This window comes from Piliocolobus tephrosceles, chromosome 21 (genome assembly GCF_002776525.5).
Source record: "Piliocolobus tephrosceles isolate RC106 chromosome 21, ASM277652v3, whole genome shotgun sequence".
Classification (NCBI taxonomy): Eukaryota; Metazoa; Chordata; class Mammalia; order Primates; family Cercopithecidae; genus Piliocolobus; species Piliocolobus tephrosceles.
In genome coordinates, this window is record NC_045454.1 from 40573939 (window position 1) to 40594210 (window position 20272).

The following is a 20272-nucleotide window of genomic DNA, read 5'->3' on the forward strand; positions in this document are numbered from 1 at the left end:
CATCCTGCCTGCCTCAGCCTCCCAACGTGGTGGGATTACAGGCAGGCCAAATACTTTAACAAAAGATACTCCGGTTGCTCTAGTCACTTGGGAAATTACAAGGTTTATAGCAACTGGGAGCCAGGAACCCTGTACAAAACCCAAATTATATATTTCACAATATCTCAACTTTCTTTTCCACCAAACTGGGAGGTGGTACTCAAAATGATACTCTCTCTCTGCAGTTTGACTCAATTATAACTTGGATATTCTCTTTTTTTTTTTTTGAGACGGAGTCTTGCTCTGTAGCCCAGGCTGGAGTGCAGTGGCGCAATCTCAGCTCACTACAACCTCCACCTCCTGGGTTCATGCCATTCTCCTGCCTCAGCCTCCCGAGTAGCTGGGACTATAGGCACTTGCCACTATGCCCGGCTAATTTTTTGTATTCTTTAGTAGAGACAGGGTTTCACTGTGTTAGCCAGGATGGTCTCGATCTCCTGACCTCGTGATCTGCCCGCCTCGGCCTCCTAAAGTGCTGGGATTACAGGCGTGAGCCACCGTGCCCCGCCATAACTTGGATATTCTCTAAAAATCCGTAGTTCTTGTCTGTGTGTCACCTGGGAAATCACTGTGGATTTAAATAAGTACTCTGCACATAAGAAAACCCCACGATGGAGCCAGGTGCAGTGGCTCACACCTGTAATCCCAGCACTCTGGGAGGCTGAGGCAGGTGGATCGCATGAGCCCAGGAGTTCGAGACCAGCCTGGCCAACATGGCGAAACCTTGTCTCTACTAAAAATACCAAAAACTAGCCGGGCGTGGTGGCACGCACCTATAGGCCCAGCTTCTTGGGAGGCTGAGGTGAGAGAATCATCTGAGCCTGGGAGGTCAAGGCTGCGGCAGGCCGAGATCACACCATTGTACTCCAGCCTGGGTAACCATAGTGAAACCTTGTCTTGACGAAAAAAAAAAAAAAAGAAAAAAAAATACATGATGGGCTGCACTGTGCAGATGATCATTACCCTCTAGGAAGACCTCAGTGGTTTTCTTTTTTTGAGACAGAGTCTTGCTCTATTGCCCAGGTTGGAGTCCAGTGGCATGATTTCAGCTCACTGCAACCTCTGTCTCCTGGGTTTAAGTGATTCTCCTGCCTCAGCTTCCCACATAGTTGGGAGGTGCCCACCACCACACCCAGCTAATTATTTTTATTTTTTTGTAGAAATGGGGTTTCACCATGTTGGCCAGGCTGGTCTCAAACTCCTGACCTCAGGTAATCTTCCAGCCTCAGCCTCCCACAGTGCTGGGATTACAGGCGGGAGCTACTGCGCTAGCCAGAAGTTTTCTGATGTACAATTTATGTCACCCAGTCTCCAGCAGCAGCAAAATTTTCATGTCAAATGCATGAGGCAATTCGGACGTAGAGATCAATGCCATAAAATTGAAATTCCAGAAATAAGCCCATATATATATATATATATATATGGAGTCAACTGAGTTTCAAAAACGGTGCCAGGAATCAGGAAAGAATATTATTTTCATAAATTGGTGTTATGACAATTGGATAGACATACAAAAAATAATAAAATTGGGCCGAGCACAGTGGCATGATCGTTTGAGGCCTGGAGTTCAAGACCAGCCTGGGCAATATAGTGCAACCTCGTATCTTATTAAAAAAAAAAAAATTAACCAGGTTTGTGGCACACACCTGTAGTCTCAGCTGCTCGGTGGCTGAGTGGGGAGGATTGCTGGAGCCTGGCAGTTTGTGGCTGCAGTGAGCTAACCACTCTAGGCTAGCCTGGATGACAGAGTGAGATCCCAATTCTTTTTTTTTTTTTCAGACGGAGTCTTGCTCTGTCGCCCAGGCTAGCGTGCAGTGACGCGATATCGGCTCACTGCAACCTCCGCCTCCTGGGTTCACGCCATTCTTCTGCCTCAGCCTCCCAAGTAGCTGGGACTACAGGCACCCACCACCACGCCTGACTAATTTTTTGTATTTGCAGTAGAGACAGGGTTTCACTGTGTTAACCAGGATGGTCTCGATCTCCTGACCTCGTGATCCGCTCACCTTGGTCTCCCAAAGTGCTGAGATTTCAGGTGTGAGCCACTGCACCTGGCCTTTTTTTTTTCTTTTAAGACACGGTCTCACTCTGTCTCCCTGAATGGAATGCTGTGAGCCTTGGCTCACTGCAGCCTCCGCCTTCCAGGCTCAGACGATCCTCCCACCTCAGCCTCCCAAGTAGCTGGGACTACAGGCATGCACCACCACACCTGGCTAATCTTTGTGTTTTTTGGAGAGACAGGTTGTGTCAAGTTGGCCAGGCTGGTCTGGAACTCCTGGGCTTAAGTGATCCACCCACCTCGGCCTCCCAAAGTGCTAGGACAAGAGTCCTGAACATTTTTTCTCTATTGTGATGTCACAATCTCCAAAGTTATCAAAAACTTGCATTCAGGAGCACCTGTTAGAGCTTTATAGCTGATTATAAAACCACCTTCTAAAGAGGACCAAGAAAAGACAACAATTGTTTATGGATGACAAAGTTTTAGGGTAGCCATAGTTAAAGACACACTTGACAAGGAAATCTGTTACCTCTGTGGCATATAATAATTTAACATAACAATTATAATTATTACTGATAACACACTGAGATATATCAGGATTACAGGAGTTTTCCTTCATTTTGGAACACATAACAATAACATATATATATGGATATAGTCTAAAGAAATCCAAACCCCATTTTATATTTGACATTGCTTCCTGTATGATTTTTGTACCAAATAAGCCAAATTTCGCCTTTACATTAGTATAGTATTAATGTCAAACCCAATTCTTTTTTTTTTTTTCTTTTGAGATGGAGTCTCACTCTAGCCCAGGCTGCAGTGCAGTGGCGCAATCTTGGCTCACTGCGAGCTTCACCTCCCAGGTTCACGCCATTCTCCTGCCTCAGCCTCCGGAGTAACTGGGACTACAGGCGCCCGCCACCACACATGGCTAATTTTTTTGAATTTTTAATAGAGACAGGGTTTCACCATGTTGGCCAGGATGGTCTCGATCTCCTGACCTCGTCATCCGCCTGCCTCGGCCTCCCAAAGTGCTGGGATTACAAGCGTGAGCCACCGCACCCGACCAGAATCTATATTTTTTAATTTTTAAATTTTATTTTTGTAGAGGCAGGTTCTTACTATGTTGCCCAGGCTGGTGTGAAAATCCTGGCCTCAAGGGATCCTCCCGAAGTGCTGAGATTACAGACTTGAGCCAACATGCCTGGCCTTTAATTGTCTTAAAAGGAAGTAAATTCTGACACATGCTACAACATGATGAAGATTGAGGACGTTATGCTAAGTAAATAAGCCAGTCGGAAAAGGACAAATACAGAATAATTCCACTTATATAAGGTACCCAATGAAATTCATACAATCAAAAAGTCGAATAGTGGTGTCAGGGACTGAGGGGGAGCGGTAAATGGGATGTTATTCAATCGATAGTTTCAAATTTGCAAGATTAAATCAGTTCTAGAGATTGGTTTCACAATGTAACTACACTTAACACTATGAATAGGCCACTTAAAAATGGACCTCGGGCAAAGAACAAATTCCGCTGACATGGAAATATCCCAGCCAAGACAACCCGCTCTGGGAAGCTCGCTCGGCTCAGCCACGTGCTCTCCTGCATGACTGTCACTCAGGGGCGAGGGGGCGGGGCCACACAAACTGTCCAATCAGCATCGGTGTTGAAAAGGCGCTTGAACCCTAGCCTTGAATGCGCACGTGAACCTCCTTATTCTAGCGGTTCGCTAGTATTGCGTCCCACCCTGGGCTGAGGGCTCTCTGGCTCTCTGTACATGCTTTGTCGCACCGGGACCTGCAGGTAGTAAGGGATCTATCTGTAGGGAGGACTCCTGGAGCCTCCCTAAGCCGAGAAATGGTGAGTTTGCGGGACCGGGAGTCCCGAGACCTGAGGAGGGGACTTGTCGGAACCGACTGTGGGAAGACCTGAGTCCTCCTGGCGCCGCTCTGGGGCCAGGAGACCCGAGGGTCTCCCAGCAGGGTGGGGCTGGGCCGGCAGCTGGGACCTCAGGCGTCTTGTCCCGTCTCTGCCACTGGGGTCCTGGCCCGGAACCCTTTCCGGGCAGCTGGGCGTCCGCATCCCCGCATCTCCCAAGATCTTCTCGTGCTTTTGAGAATCCATTTGGGTCAGAACATTAAGGTGAATCCACCTGTGAGAACTGAAGCCTGGAGGAGGGAGCATTTTTTTTTTTTGCAGCTGGGGGAGCGGAGGGCGCGTGGAGCTCCCAAAGTTCGTTCCTGTGGCTGCTCAGATACCCCTGCTGTCTTCACCAGGCACTGACCCACTGTCTGGGTTACCACTCCCACATTTGGGAATTTGTTTGTTTTGAGACGGTCTCGCAATGTTGCCCAGGCTGAAGTGCAGTAGCGCCATCAAACCTCATTGCATCTCAAGCGATCCTCCCGCGTCAGCCTCCTGAGTAGCTGGTAGTAAAGGCATCTGCCACTACTGGCTAATTTCAAATTTTTATTTATAGATACGGGGTCTTGCTATGTTTCTCATGCTAGTCTTGAACGCCTGGCTTTAAGGGATCCTCTTGCCTTGGCCTCCCAAAATGTTGGTATTATAGGCGTGACCATACCTGGCTTTTGTGAATGTATTTGCCTTTCGATTGCGGGTTTTCCATTTTAACGGTGGAGAAGCAATTCCTTGTCTAAGCAGATTAAAACATTTGCATTTCTTTGCCTTGGATTCCTTGATTAAATCAATTCTTTTTTTTTTTTTTTTTTTTGACACAGAGCCTTGCTCTGTCGCCCAGGCAGGAATGCAGTGATACCATCTCGGCTCACTGCAACCACTGCCTCCCAGGTTGAAGCAATTCTCATGCCTCAGCCTCCTAAGTAGCTGGTATTACAAGCGTGTGCCACCATGCCCAGCCCATTTTTGTATTTTTAGTAGAGATGGGATTGCATCTCAGTGACCAGGCTGTTCTCAAACCCCTGGCCTCAAGTGATCTGCCTGCCTCAGCCTTCTAATAAAGTGCTGGGATTACAGGTGTGAGCTGCTGCGCTGGCCCAAATCACCTTTTTACCTTTTTCTTTCTTTTTTCTTTTTTTGACAGTCTTGCTCTGTTGCCCAGGCTGGAGTGCAGTGGCATGATCTTGGCTCACTGCAACCTCTGCCTCCCAGGTTGAAACAATTCTCCCTGCCTCAGCCTCCCCAGTAGTTGGGATTACAGGCACCTGCCACCACACCCTGCTGATTTTTCTATTTTTAGTGGAGATGGGGTTTTGCTATATTAGCCAGGCTGGTCTCAGACTCCTGACCTCAGGTGATCCACCCACCTCAGCCTCCCGAAGTGCTGGGATTACAGGTGTGAGCCACCACACCCAGCCCTGAAACCTTTTAACACCACCAGTGCCATGGGTGAGGCCCATAACATACGATTTGAGGGTCTCTGGAGGAAAAAAATATATTAATAAATATTAAGGTAGGAAGATAACCCTTCTGCCGGGAAATGCATCAAGTGACCACAGAAACAAAACAGAGAAAGATGAAAGAAGGAAGGGCACAAAAGAAGAAAAAAATGAAGCATTTTTCTAGGTTTTGACCTAATTGGAACTCCAATATATAGTAAAAGAATTATATGGCCGGGTGCGGTGGCTCATGCCTGTAATCCCAGCACTTTGGGAGGCCGAGGCGGGCAGATCACGAGGTCAGGAGATCGAGACTATCCTGGCTAACACAGTGAAACCCTGTCTCTACTAAAACTACAAAGAAAATTAGCCGGGCCTTCTGGCGGGCGCCTATAGTCCCAGCTACTTGGGAGGCTGAGGCAGGAGAATGGCGTGAACCTGGGAGGTGGAGCTTGCAGTGAGCCGAGATCATGCCACTGCACTCCAGCCTGGGTGACAGAGCAAGACTCCATTTAAAAAAAAAAAAAAAAAATACAACTAAAAATAAAGGGCCAGATGTCGTGGCTTACACCTGTTATCCAAACACTTTGGGAGGCCAAGGCAGGCGGGTCGGGAGTTGGAGACCAGCCTGACCAACATGGAGAAATCCCTTCTCTACTAAAAATACAAAATTAGCTGGGCGTGGCAGCGCATGGCTGTAATCCCAGCTACTAGAGAGCCTGAGGCAGGAGAATCTTTTGAACCCGAGAGGTGGAGGTTGTGGGTGAGCCAAGATCGTGCCCTTGTGCTCCAGTCTGGACAACAAGAGTGAGACTCGGTCTCACAAAAAAGAGAGAAAAGGACACTGCATGTGCGTGGCTTTCAGGCCTCTCTGACGTTTGTTCTGAATCAATTTTATTATTTTTAAATCATACATATATATTTCTGGTTTCAAACTCCTGGGCTCCAGCAATCCTCCTGCCTTGGCCTCACAAGGTGCTGGGATTACAGGAATAAGCCACCGGGTCTAGCCTGGTTCTGAATTAATTTTAACATCTCTATAATGCACTAACTGACAATCATTCATGGGATTAATCCTAGGAATCAGTTATATCTGGGGATCCCCCTAAATGTAAGCAAGGTACATTGATTGATTGATTGATTGATGGCGTCTTCTTGCTCTGTTGCCCAGGCGGGAGTGCTAAGACAGACCCTCACTCTGTCACCCAGGTGGGAGTGCAGTGGTGTGATCTCAGCTCAATGCAACCTCTGCCTAACGAGTTCAAGCGTCAGCCTCCTGAGTAGCTGGGATTACAGGCATCTGCTACCACACCCGGCAATTTTTTGTAGTTTTTAGTAGAGATGGGGTGTCACTGTGTTGACCAGGCTGGTCTTGAACTCCTGACTTCAAATGATCTGCCTGCCTCAGACTCCCAAAGTACTGGGATTAGAGGTGTGAGCCACCATGCCTGTGCCTAGCCTACACCCTATAATTTTTTTTTTTTTTTTTTTGAGATGGAGTCTCGCTCTGTCGCCCAGGCTGGAGTGCGGTGGCCGGATCTCGGCTCACTGCAAGCTCCGCCTCCTGGGTTCCCGCCCTTCTCCTGCCTCAGCCTCCCGAGTAGCTGGGACTACAGGCGCCACCACCTCGCCCGGCTAGTTTTTTTGTATTTTTCTTAGTAGAGACGGGGTTTCACCATGTTAGCTAGGATGGTCTCGATCTCCTGACCTCGTGATCTGCCCGTCTCAGCCTCCCAAAGTGCTGGGATTACAGGCTTGAGCCACCACGCCCGGCCTCACCCTATAATTTAAATTAACTCTTTGGCAGTTACAAATTGGCTTAACAAATAGAACTCCAGGGACCTTACCACCCCCTACTCCCCAGTTAAAGTCCTTAATATGGCCAAATGTCAATTACACAGAGTCTTCAAGGATTGAAACCCATTGTACAAGACCTATTTAGTGAAGAGAGGTTATTCCCAGTGCTTCTTAATAGCCCAATTTGGCCTATTCTTAAACCTGGAAAGAATAAATGGTGTCTCATGGTGGGTTACTGCTACCTTGATGACGTAGTTCTGCCCCTGTACCCAGTCTCCAACATTCTGGCAATAACTGGCTCCATCTAATCAGCATTGGTAAATACTCAGTCCCTTTTTTTTTTTTTTTTTTGAGATGCAGTCTTGCTCTGTCACCCAGGCTGGAGTGCATTGCAGTGGCATGATCTCAGCTCAGTGCAAGCTCCGCCTCCTGGTTTCACGCCATTCTCCTGCCTCAGCCTCCTGAGTAGCTGGGACTACAGGTGCCCGCCACCATGCCCAGCTAATTTTGTTTGTGTGTTTTTAGTAGAGACGGGGTTTCACTGTGTTAGACAGGATGGTCTCAATCTCCTGACCTTGTGATCCACTTGCCTCGATCTGCCGAATGCCGAAGTGTTGGGATTGCAGGCCAACTGGTACGCACCTGGCGTGATCAGTACCTTTCCAACAGTGTCTTGCCTGATGATTATCTTTACTTTTTAATTTCTTTTATTTTTTAGAAGCCAGTCGTGGTGGCTTATGCCTGTAATCCCTGCACTTTGGGAGGCTAAGGCAGGCGGATCACTTGAGGTCAGGAGTTCAAGACCAGCCTGGCCAACATGGTGAAACCCCATCTCTACTAAAAACACAAACAATTAGTCAGTTGTGGTGGCGCATGCCTGTAGTTCCAGCTACTTGGGAGGCTGAGGCAGGAGAATCACTTGAACCCAGGAGGCGGAGGTTGCAGTGAGCCAAGGTCATGCCACTGCACTCTAACCTGGGCAACAGAGCAAGACTCTGTCTCAATAAGTAAGTAAGTAAATAAATAAATATGTAAATTTTTTATTTTTTAGAGACGAGGTCTCACTATGTTGCCCAGGCTAGTCTTCAACTCCTGAGCTCAAGTGATCCTCTCTCCGCCACCTCCAAAAGTGCTAGGGTTGTAGGTGTGAGCCACGGTGCTGACCTCCCTTCACTTTTTTTTGTTTATTTATTTATTTATTTTTATTTCTCCCTTCACTTTTGAAGGGACATGATATACTTCACCTGGTTGCTTTCAGGGACCCTCAGACGCCTTGCCTTTGTATACAATCTCTATAGGCAAGATCTTCACTGCAGCTACCACCCTTGTCCAGGGTGACACCTAAGTTAAATTCTTAGGAATTATTTGGTAATCAGAGGGCTGCTCCCTGCCTGACACCATCAACAGAGTTGTTGTTCCTCTCGGCACCCACAACATCATTTGGGCTTTTTTGATGTTCAGGATGTAACACAGTCCTTTATAAATTTTACTTAAGCCTGTTTATGCTGTTACTTGCAAACTGGTCATCATTGCCTGGATGTTGCTGCTACCACACTCCTGTTAGTGCCTCCAGAGCACTATAGAGGCTTTTGTTTTTGTTTTTGTTTTGTTTTTGTTTTTGTTTTCTTTGAGCTAGAGTCTTGCTGTGTCTCCCAGGTTGGAGTGCAATAGCGTGATGTCATCTCTCTGCAACCTCCACCTCCCTGGTTCAAGCGATTCTGCTACCTCAGCCTCCAGAGTAGCTGGGATTACAGGTGTGCACCACCACACCCAGCTAATTTCTGTAATTTTAGTAGAGACGGGGTTTTGCCATGTTGGCCAGGCTGGTCTCGAACTCCTGACCTCTGGTGATCTGCCTGCCATGGCCTCCCAAAGTGCTGGGATTACAGGCATGAGCCACTATTCGTGGCCACTATAGTGGCTTTAGAAACTTCCTCTTATGCCTCTTGTAATTATCCATGATGACCATAAGTTGTCCATAGGGCTCTGATGGAAGAAAACAGCCCGTGGTCCCACACTATATGCCATTAGAGCTGCAATGACCACCGTGTACCAGGTTCTCTTGAACATTGAGGCTCTCCCAGGTCCTGAACATGTAAGTCTACTCAACTGCTCATTTTGCCATGGGTCCTGGAAACAGCAACCTACACAGACCTCCTTTCAAAATTACAGAGCCAAATGTTAGCCTTCAGCATATCCTCTCTGTAGGAGTTGGGGTGGAGGGGTGACTTCTTTTCTTACTTCCTTGCCAGATTCATGGTGCTGGAGGAGGTCTACCTTCTCCTAGATCCTTTGCTACTGAGTGAACAGCAGTGGGGAGTGTGTAGACTTTATGGGTGACATGGCCACATTTGTACAGGGTGGAGCTCTCGGTAAAGAGCTGCTGCTTTTTATCCCTTAGTTGAAAGGGACCTGATAAAGGACTGGACTCAAGGGACAGCTCATCAGGTTGTCATCTTAGCACTGGCCAACAATAAATCCCATCTGTGCATGTTTACACACTTGAGTGATTGTCTAAGAGTTGCACCTTTGTAGTAAAAGAACTCTGGGAATATTAGGCTAGGTGCAGTGGCTCACGCCTGTAATCCCAGCATGTTGGGAGGCTAAGGCGGGTGGATCACTTGAGGTCAGGAGTTTGAAACCAGCCTGGCCAACATGGTGAAACCCCGTCTCTACTAAAAATACAAAAAAAATGAGCCAGGCGTGGTGGCTCGTGCCTGTAATCCCAGCTACTCAGGAGGCTGAGGCAGGAGAATTGCTTGAACCAGGGAGGCGGAGGTTTCAGTGAGCCGAGATTGCGCCGTCGCACTCTACACTGGGCAACAGAGTGAGACTTCATCTCAAAGGAAAAAAAAAAAAGAAAACCCACAAAACTCTGGGAATCTTTTTTTACCTCACGGCTAGCTATATAAGCCAAGATAATACACACCTCTACGTAGCGTAATCCCATAATCCAAGACTCTGCCTGGACACTCATATTCGTGCAAGAGTTCCAGACACTACTGATATTAATCAAAGCACTTATTTCACTTCTCAAAATAGAGATTGATGGGCTTTTGAACAAGGCATTCTATGGAACTTACATCACCTTTACCAGTCTCTGGCTCAGAAAAAGCACCATAAAGCCTTACTAAAATAAAATTCATGAATTGAGTGAAAGGTTGTATGTTTCATTCATCAACCAGTAATGGGGTGAACTGTCATTAGCCTGTCTTCATCATTTTTATTTTTCTAATAGATTTTATTTTTGTAGAGCTATTTCAGACTTAAAGAAAAATTTATGAGAAAGTATAGTGTTCCCACTTGATCCCTCTGCCTCCACATAGTTTATCCTTTTTATATTTTGTATTACTTTAATACATCTGTTACAATTGATGTACCAATATTATGCCTCAAAGTCCATAGTTTACATTAGGGCTGACTGTTATACAATCTCTGGGTTTTGGCAAATGTATAATAACTGCTATTCATCATACCTGCATCATGTAGGATGGTTTCCCTCACCTAAATATCCCCTGTGCTTCCCCTATTCATTAATCCCTCCCTCTTCCCAAATTCTTGACAATCAAAAGCCGTTTTACTCTGTCATAATTTTGTCTTTTCCTGAATGTCATCTTTGAAACTACCCACTATATAACCATTTAGATTGGCTTCTTTCACTTATTTTCAAGTCAAGGTTCCTCCATGTCTTTTTTTTTTTTTTTAATTGAGATAGGGTCTCGTCATATCACCCATGCTGGTCTTGAACTCCCAGACTCAAGTGATCCTCCTGCCGCAGTGCCCTGAGTAGCTGGTACTACAGGTGGGAGCCACCATACCTAGCCTCCATGTCATTTCATGGCTTGATACCTGATTCTCCTGCCTCAGCCTCCTGAGTAGCTGAGATTACAGGCAAACACCACCACACTCAGCTATTTTTGTATATTCAGTAGAGACGGGGTTTCACCATGTTGGCCAGGATGGTCTCGATCTCCTGACCTCATGATCCACACTCCTTGGCCTCCCCAAGTGCTGGGATTACAGGCATGAGCCACCCCGCCCAGCCAATACCTGATTTCTTTTTATCATTCTATGGGTGAACCAGATGGTTTATCCATATGTCTGTTGAGAGATACCTTGGTTCACTCTAAGGGTTGCAAGGTTTTGAATGAAACTATAAGCCTTCATGTGCAGGTTTTGGCATGAACGTAAGTTTTCAACTCATTTGAGTACATACCTAGGAGCATGATGACTAGATTACAATTTAAGAGTGTGTTTTGTTTTGTAACTGTCTGCCTTTCAAAGAGGGAGTACCATTTTCCATTGCCAACAGCAAATAATGATGATACCTATTGTTCTCCATCTTCACCATCATTTGGTGTTTTCAGTGTTTTAAAATTTAGCCATTTAGTGAGTGTGGTAGTATCTTACTTAGTTTTACTTAACTTAGTTTTATTGACTCCCTAATGCCACGTGATGTTGATCATGTTTTCATGTGCTTGTTTACCATCTCTAATTCTTCTTTGGTGATGTATATGTTCATATCTTTTGCCCATTTTTAATTGGATTGTCTTCTTGTTACTGAGTTTTAATAGTTCTTTTAGTAGTTTCAATATGAGTCCTTTATCAGATAGGTGTTTTGCAAAGAATTTCTCTCTGTCTGTAGCTTGTCTTTTCATTTTCTTAACATGGTCTTTCCCAGAGCAGGCCTGTTTTTTGGGGGGCGGCGGGGATGGAGTCTCGCTCTGTCACTCAGGCTGGAGTGCAGTGGCGTGATCTCGGCTCACTGCAACATCAGCCTCTCAGGTTCAAGCGATTTCTCCTACCTCAGCCTCCCAAGTAGCTGGACTATAGGCATGCACCACCACACCTGGGTAATTTTTGTATTTTTAGTAGAGACGGGGTTTCGCCATGTTGGCCAGACTGGTCTCGAATTCCTGACCTCAAGTGATCCGCCCGCCTCGGCATCCCAAAGAATTGGGATTACAGGCGTAAACCACGGTGCCTGGCCCCAGAGCAGGACTTTTTTATTTTAACAAAGTCAAACATAAGTTATGTTAAAATTCATCATCAAACCCAAGGTCATCTAGATTTTTCTATGTTATCCTCTAAAAGTCTTATTGTATTTTACAGTTACATCTGTGATCCATTTTGATTTAATTCTTCTTTTATAAAAAAAATTCTTTTTAAAGAAATAGAGATGGAGTATTGTTATGTTGCCCAGGTTGGTCTTGAACTCCTGACTGAAGTGATCCACCCACCTTAGCCTCCCAAAGTGCTGGGATTACAGGCATGAGCCACCACACCCCGCTGCCTTTGGTTCTTTATCAAAGATCAGTTGACTTTATTTGTGTGGCTGTATAGGAAAGGAGTTTGCCTTTGTATGTTAAGCTTGTGTCCTTCAACCTTGCTCTTACTGGTTCCAGGAATTTTCTTTGTTGTGGATTTTTGAAATCTCTACGTACACAATCATGTCATATGCAGAAAGACAGCTTTAGTTCTTCCTTCCCAGTTGGTGTATCTTTTATTTCTTTTTCTTGTCTTAGTTTCACTGTTGTACAATGTTGAATATAAGTGGTGAGAGGGGCCGGGCATGGTGGCTTAATGCCTGTAATCCCAGCACTTTGGGAGGCCGAGGCAGGGGTGAGGGGGATCACCGAGGTCAAGAGTTCATGACCAACCTGGCCAACATGGTGAAACCCCATCTCTGCTAAAAATACACAAATTACCAGGCTTGGTGGGGTGTGCCTGTAATCCCAGCTACTCAGGAGGCTGAGGCAGGAAAATCTCTTGAACCTGGGAGGTGGAGGTTGCAGTGAGCTGAGATGGCACCATGGCACTCCAGCCTGGGCAACAGAGTGAGACTCCATCTCAAAAAAAAAAAAAAAAAGACTGGGCGTGGTGGCTCATGCCTGTAATCCCAGCACTTTGGGAGGCTGAGGCGGGCAGATCACAAGGTCAGGAGTTCGAGATCAGCCTGGTCAATAGGGTGAAACCCCACCTCTACTAAAAATACAAAAAAATTAGCCAGGCATGGTGCCACATGCCTGTAATCCAGCTACTCGGGAGGCTGAGGCAGGAGAATCGCTTCAACCTGGGAGGCGGTGATTGCAGTAAGCCGAGATCACGCCATTGCACTCCAGTCTGGGCAACAGAGTGAGACTCTGTCACAGAAATAAATAAATAAATAGATAGATAGATAGATAGAGTGTGAGAAGGGTCTTTCTTACCTTGTTCCTTATTACTGGGAAAACATCTAGTTTTTCACCTTAAGTATGATGTTAACTGCAGGTTTCTTGTATGCAGTTTCTCAAGAAGTTCCTCTTGCCCAATGCAGTGGCATGCACCTGTAGTCTTTGCTGCTTGGGAGGCCAAGGCAAGAAGATTGGTGGAGCCCACCAGTTTGAGGCTGTAGCACTATGATGGCGCCTCTGAATAGCCAATATACTCCAGCCTGGGCAACTTAGTGAGATCTGTCTCAAAAGAAAAAGAAGAAGAAGAAATTCCCTTCATTTTCCTAGTTTGCTATCGTAAATAGATGTTCAATTTTGTCAAGTCCTTCTTCATTTTCCCCCTTTCGTCATGTTAATAATCTGTTTTTTTGTTGTTAGTTAGCTTGAGGAGACATTTTTCAATTTATTATTGATATTTTCACAAGACCACCTTTTGGTTTTGTTTTTTCTCTATTTATTTATTCATTTATTTATTTTTGAGACGGAGTTTTGCTCTGTCGCCCAGGCTGGAGTGCAGTGGCGCAATCTCGGCTCACTGCAACCTCCCCCTCCCAGGTTCACACTATTCTCCTGCCTCAGCCAGGACTATAGGCGCCCACCACCACGCCTGGCTACTTTTTTGTATTTTTAGTACAGATGGAGTTTCACCCTGTTAGCCAGGATGGTCTCAATCTCCTGACCTTGTGATCTGCCTGTCTCGGCATTTATGTATGTATGTATGTATGAATGACAGAGTCTTGCTCTGTCACCCAGGCTGCAGTGTGCTGGTGCGATCTCCGCTCACTGCAACCTCTGCCTCCCTGGTTCAAGTGATTCTCCTGTCTCAGCCTCCCAAGTAGCTGGGATTATAGGCCTGTGCCACCACGCCTGACTAATTTTTGTATTTTAGAGTACATTAGAGGGTATTTTTTTTTCTTTTTTTTGTTTTTTGTTTTGTTTTGTTTTTTTTTAGAGGGTATTTTTGTTATTTTGTATTTGTAGAGATGGGGTTTCACCATGTTGGCCAGCCTGGTCTCAAAGTCCTGACCTCAGGTGATCTACCTGACTGACTCAGCCTCCCAAAGTGCTGGGATTATAGGTGTGAGCCACCATGGCTGGCCTGTTTTTAGTTTTTTAAATTAGACACTGAGATTATTGATTACAGATCATTCTTTGGTGGTATATGTGTTCAATAGTATAAATTGCAGCCAGGCACTCCTTTTGCTGCATTCTGCATGTTTTGATAAGTTCTATTTTTATTTAATTCAAAATAATTTTTAATATCTCTTGAGACTTTTCTCATCCATGCATTGTTTAGAAGTTCAGTATTTAACCTCCAAATATTTATGGGTTTTCAAGCTATCTTTCTGTTAGTGATTCTGAATCTGAGAACACTCTATTTTTTTTTTTCTTTTTTGGGGGACGGAGTCTCGCTCTGTCGCCCAGGCTGGAGTGCAGTGGTGCAATCTCATCTCACTGCAAGGCTCTGACTCCCAGGTTCACGCCATTCTCCTGCCTCAGCCTCCCGAGTAGCTGGGACAACAGGCGCCCGCCACCACGCCCGGCTAATTTTTTGTATTTTTAGTACAGACAGGGTTTCACCATGCTAGCTAGGATGGTCTCGATCTCCTGATGTCGTGATCCGCCTGCCTCGGCCTCCCAAAGTGCTGGGATTACAGGCGTGAGCCTCCGCGCCCGGCCTGTATTCTCTAGTCTTTTAAATTTGCTAGGAAGTATTTTATTTATCAGAATGTGAGGTATCTTGGTGAATATTCCATGTGAACTTCAGAAGAATGTATATTCTGCTGTTGCTGAATGAATTATTTTGGTTTTCAGTTAAGTCCAGTTGTTTTGATGGTGCTGTTCAATTTAGTTGTGTCCTTCCTGATTTCTGCCTGCTGGATCTCTAAATTAATGATGGGGGTTGTTGAAGTATACAGCTGCACCAGTGCGTTCCTGTGTTTCTTCCTGCAGTTGCATTAGTTTTCCCCTCATGTATTTTGCCACTCTGTGCTTTAAGTACATACACAGTAAGGATTACCTTGTCTTCTTGGTGAATTGATCCCTTCATCAGTATGTAATGCCCTTCTATCACTGATATTTTCATGATATGAAGTCAGCTTTTTCTGAAATTAATAAGGCTATGCCAGCTTTTTAAAAATTAGTGTTGGCCAGGTGTGGTGGTTCACGCTTGTAATCCCAGCACTTTGGGAGGCCAAGGTGAGCACATCACGAGGTCAGGAGTTTAAGACCAGCCTATCCAACATGATGACACCCCGTCTCTACTAAAAGTACAAAAATTGGCCAGGCGCGGTGGCTCATGCTTGAATCCCAGCACTTTGGGGGGCCGAGGCAGGCGGATCGCCTGAAGTCAGGAGTTTGAGACCAGCCTGGCCAACATGGTGAAACTCTGTCTCTACTAAAAATACAAAAAATTAGCTGGGTGTGGTGGCAGGCACCTGCAATCCCAGCTACTCAGGAGGCTGAGGCAGGAGAATCGCTTGAACCTGGGAGATGGAGATTGTAGTGATCTGAGATTGCGCCATTGCACTCCAGCCTGGGCGACAAGAGCGAAACCTCGTCTCAAAAAGAAAAAAAAACTAGCCGGGCGTGGTGGTGCGCGCCTGTAATCCCAGATACACAGGGGACTGAGGCAGGAGAATCGCTTGAACCCAGGAGGTGGAAGTTGCAGCTAAGATTGCACCACTGCCCTGCAGCCTGGGTGACAGAGTGAGACTCTGTCTCAAAATAATAATAATAATGATTAGTGTTAGCATGGTATATCTTTCTCTATTCCTTTATTTTTAATGTATCTTTGTGATTTATTTATTTATTTATTTATTTATTTATTTATTTATTTGAGATGGAGTCTGGCTCTGTCGCCCAGGCTGGAGTGCAGCGGCTGGATCTCAGCTCACTGCAAACTCCGCGTCCCGGGTTCACGCCATTCTCCTGCCTCAGCCTCCCGAGTAGCTGGGACTACAGGCGCCCGCCACCTCGCCTGGCTAGTTTTTTGTATTTTTTTTTAGTAGAGACGGGGTTTCACCACGTTAGCCAGGATGGTCTCGATCTCCTGACCTCGTGATCTGCCCGTCTCGGCCTCCCAAAATGCTGAGATTACAGGCTTGAGCCACCGCGCCCCGCCCTTTGTGATATATTTAAAGTGGATTTGGGCTGGGCGGAGCGTGCAGTGAGCTGAGATCCGGCCACTGCACTCCAGCCTGGGTGACAGAGCGAGACTCCGTCTCAAAAATAAATAAATAAAATAAAAAATAAAATAAAGTGGATTTGTTGGCCTAGGCATGGTGGCTCACACCTGCAATCCCAGCACTTTGGGAGGCTGAGGCAGGATGATTGCTTGAGGCCAGGAGTTTGAGACAAGCCTGGGCAACATAGTGAGACCCCATCTCTAGAAAAAGAAACAACAAAATTATCCAGGGATGGTAGTGCACACCTGCGGTTCCAGCTACTCAGAGGCTGAGGTGAGAGAATCCTTTGAGCCCAGGAGTTTGAGGTTACAGTTACCTGTCATCCCACAACTGCGCTCCAGCCTGGGTGACAGAGCATGACCCTGTCTCTACAAAACAAAAGAAAGTTAAAAAAAAAAAAAGTGGATTTCTTGCGGACAACATATACTAGGTATTCTTTTTTCTTTTTGTTTTTTCTTTTCTTTTTTTTGAGATGGAGTTTTACTCTTGTTGCCCAGGCTGGAGAGCAATGGCATGATCTCGCCTCATTGCAACCTCTCCCTCCCAAGTTCAAGTGATTCTCCTGCCTTGTGAGTAACTGGGATTACAGGCATGTGCCACCACGTGTGGCTAATTTTGTATTTTTAGTAGAGACGGGGTTTCTCCATTTTGGTCAGGCTGGTCTCAAACTCCTGACCTCAAGAGGTCCTCCTGCCTCGGCCTTCCAAAGTGCTGGGATTACGGGCACGAGCCACACCTGGCCAGGTATTCTCTTTTATCCATCAGGGAGCTGAGATTGTGTCACTGCAGTCCAGCCTAGGCAACAGAGTAAAAAAAAGAAAAATGAAAAAGAAAAGAAAGAAATTTCTGGTCTGATAATTCCAGCATCTCTTTTATATCTCAGTCTGGTTCTGGTGCCTACACCGTCTCTTCAAACCGTCTCAGTCTTTTAATATATCTTGTAATGTCTGTTGAAATCTGGGCATGGTGTTGAAAAGGAACTGAGGTTAAGAAACTTTAAATGTGAGGGTTTAGGTTTATCCTGTTGATTTTAGGCTGTGTTTACTATTTTCAGTAGCTGTAGGTGTCAATAGATAAAATTGCCTTTGTTGTCCCTGGTTTTCTGTGTTCTGTCATTTTTAGGGTTCTCTAGATCTTTCTTTAATTGTGAAACATGCAGAAAGAAATAGTAGAATATTGTTTCATTGTATTCTACTGTTTTATTTTAAATTTTATTTTATTTGTTGAGATGGAGTCTCGCTCTGTCGCCTAGGCTGGAGTTCAGGGACGCAATATTGGCTCATTGCAACCTCTGCCTCCTGGGTTTAAGTGATTCTCCTCCCTCAGCTTCCCAAGTAGCTGGGATTACAGGTGCCCACCACACCCGGTGAATTTGTGTATTTTTAGTAGAAATGGAGTTTTGCTATGTTGGCTAGGCTGGTCTCAAACTCCTGACCTCAAGTGATCTGCCTGCCCCCCACCTCCCAAAGTGCTGGGATTACAGGCGTGAGCCACCACACCCGGCCTGGTCTACTGTTTTAAAATAAAAACCCAGGCCAGGAGTGGTGACTCATTCCTGTAATCCTAGCACTTTGGGAGGCCGAGGCGGGCAGATTGCTTGAGGTAGGAGTTCGAGACCAGCCTGGCCAACATGAAGAAACACCTTGTCCCTACTAAAAATACAAAAATTAGCTGGGTGTGGTTGCGCATGCCTGTAATCCCAGCTACTCGGTTGGCTGAGGCAGGAGAACTGCTTGAATGCCGAAGGCAGCCGTTGCAGTGAACCAAGATTGCGCCACTGCACTCCAGCCTGGGTGACAGAGTGAGACTGGGACTCAAACTAAAAACAAAACTCTAATGACACCCTGTTACCAGTGACTGGAGTGAAAACATGATATAATCCTATGAATCATCTGTCTTCTGGTGAACCTGTGCCCCTGAGCCATGATATTCCGTGCTATGATAAAAAAGACATTTGGTCTTTTGTGTGTGGTTCCTAGTACAGAGTTCCTAAATCTCTTGGAATTTCATGAGTGATAAGGGTAATAGGAGCCTCTTTTGTTGTAAATAAATGACTACTGGAACGCCTACCTAACTTCAGGGTGGGGGTTGATGTCGGGAAAGACTCCCAGTCTTGATCTTCCTCTAGCCCTAGCCCCCAAAGTCGGGGGAGAGAAAAAGGGCTGGAGGTTTAGTGTTTGGACTCCTGACTTCAAGTGATCCGCCCGCCTCTGCCTCCCAAAGTGCTGGCATTACAGGCATGAGCTCTCCTGTCCAGTCTTTGACTGCTCACAGCTTTAAAATCTCATTCCTCAGTTTCCACTGTGTACCCCACATATAGATGTGGTAGGAAGAACGCCTGGGTCACCCTCATTTGGTACTGGTGACAGAGCCAATTCACATCAGCCTCCACTTATATGCTTGAACTCACACTAGCCCACTCCCTAATGTCAGTACGAATCCCCAGCCAGGCTCCTTTTCTTACTCTCTGAAGCCATTTCACATGTACTTAAAAGCCTACACAGCTTTGCCTAAGATCTCAAGCATGTGAGTAATAAACCCTTTCATGAGTATAGGGGTTTTATAGAGGTCCCAGTTGCTGTGTTTTCTTTCCAATAACCTCCTAGACCCATGAAATGAGACAGAAAGGAAAAACTGAATGTATGGTAAATATTACACAAACACGTTGAAATTAATACTTCTGCAAAAGAATGTTTGCATTCAGCCAGCTGGATTTGCATGGTTCTAATGGCCTGGGGTCCTTCAGGGCAACATGGCGAGTGACTTCTGGCTTTCCACAGACTTCCTGATGTCTCATGTTGTTTATGAAAAATAAAAATGACTGGGCGCGGTGGCTCACGCCTGTAATCCCAGCACTTTGGGAGGCCGAGGAGGCGGATCACAAGGTCAGGAGATTGAGACCAGCCTGGCTAACAGGGCGAAACCCCGTCTCTACTAAAAATACAAAAATTAGCCAGGCGTGGTGGCGGTCGCCTGTAGTCCCAGCTACTCCGGAGGCTGAGGCAGCAGAATGGCATGAACCTGGGAGGCGGAGCTTGTAGTGAGCTGAGATTGTGCCACTGCACTCCAGCCTGGGCTACAGAGTAAGACTCTGTCTAAAAAAAAATAAAAATAGTTAATTTAAAAAAAAAGTATACAGTTTTTAATCCTCAATGGGAGATATGCAACTTATAGTCTAAAGGGTGTATTCATTTACAAAAATCTCATCCAGATTTGACCCCAAGTTTCATGAAATGCTGAGTGATATGGTGTGTAATAAGGTAGAAAATGAGTTTTTCTCACAAGGAATTGATGATCTTACACTTTGTTTCATTTGTATAGCATTTTTCTCATATCTCTAAGGTGGTCTTGGGTCTGCATTTAAAGAACAATAAGGTGGCCAGGCGCAGTGGCTCATGCCTGTAATCCCAGGACTTTGGGAGGCCGAGGGGGCAAATCAAGAGGTCAGAAGATCAAGACCATCCTGGCTAACATGGTGAAACCCCATCTCTACTAAAAATACAAAAAATTAGCCGGGCGTGATGGCATATCCCTGTAGTCCCAGCTACTTGGGAGGCTGGGACAGGATAATCACTTGAACCCAGGAGGCAGAGGTTGCAGTGAGATCGCGCCACTGCACTCCAGCCTGAGCGACAGAGCGAGACTCCATCTCAAAAAAAAAAAAAAAGAAA

At 45.8% G+C, this 20272-nt stretch overlaps 1 protein-coding gene across 1 annotated transcript in view; it reads left to right on the forward strand.

The window, feature by feature from the left end:
* Positions 1–20272, forward strand: part of ZNF490 (zinc finger protein 490) — a 31857-nt gene that overhangs the window by 7510 nt on the left and 4075 nt on the right. The window lies entirely within an intron of this gene.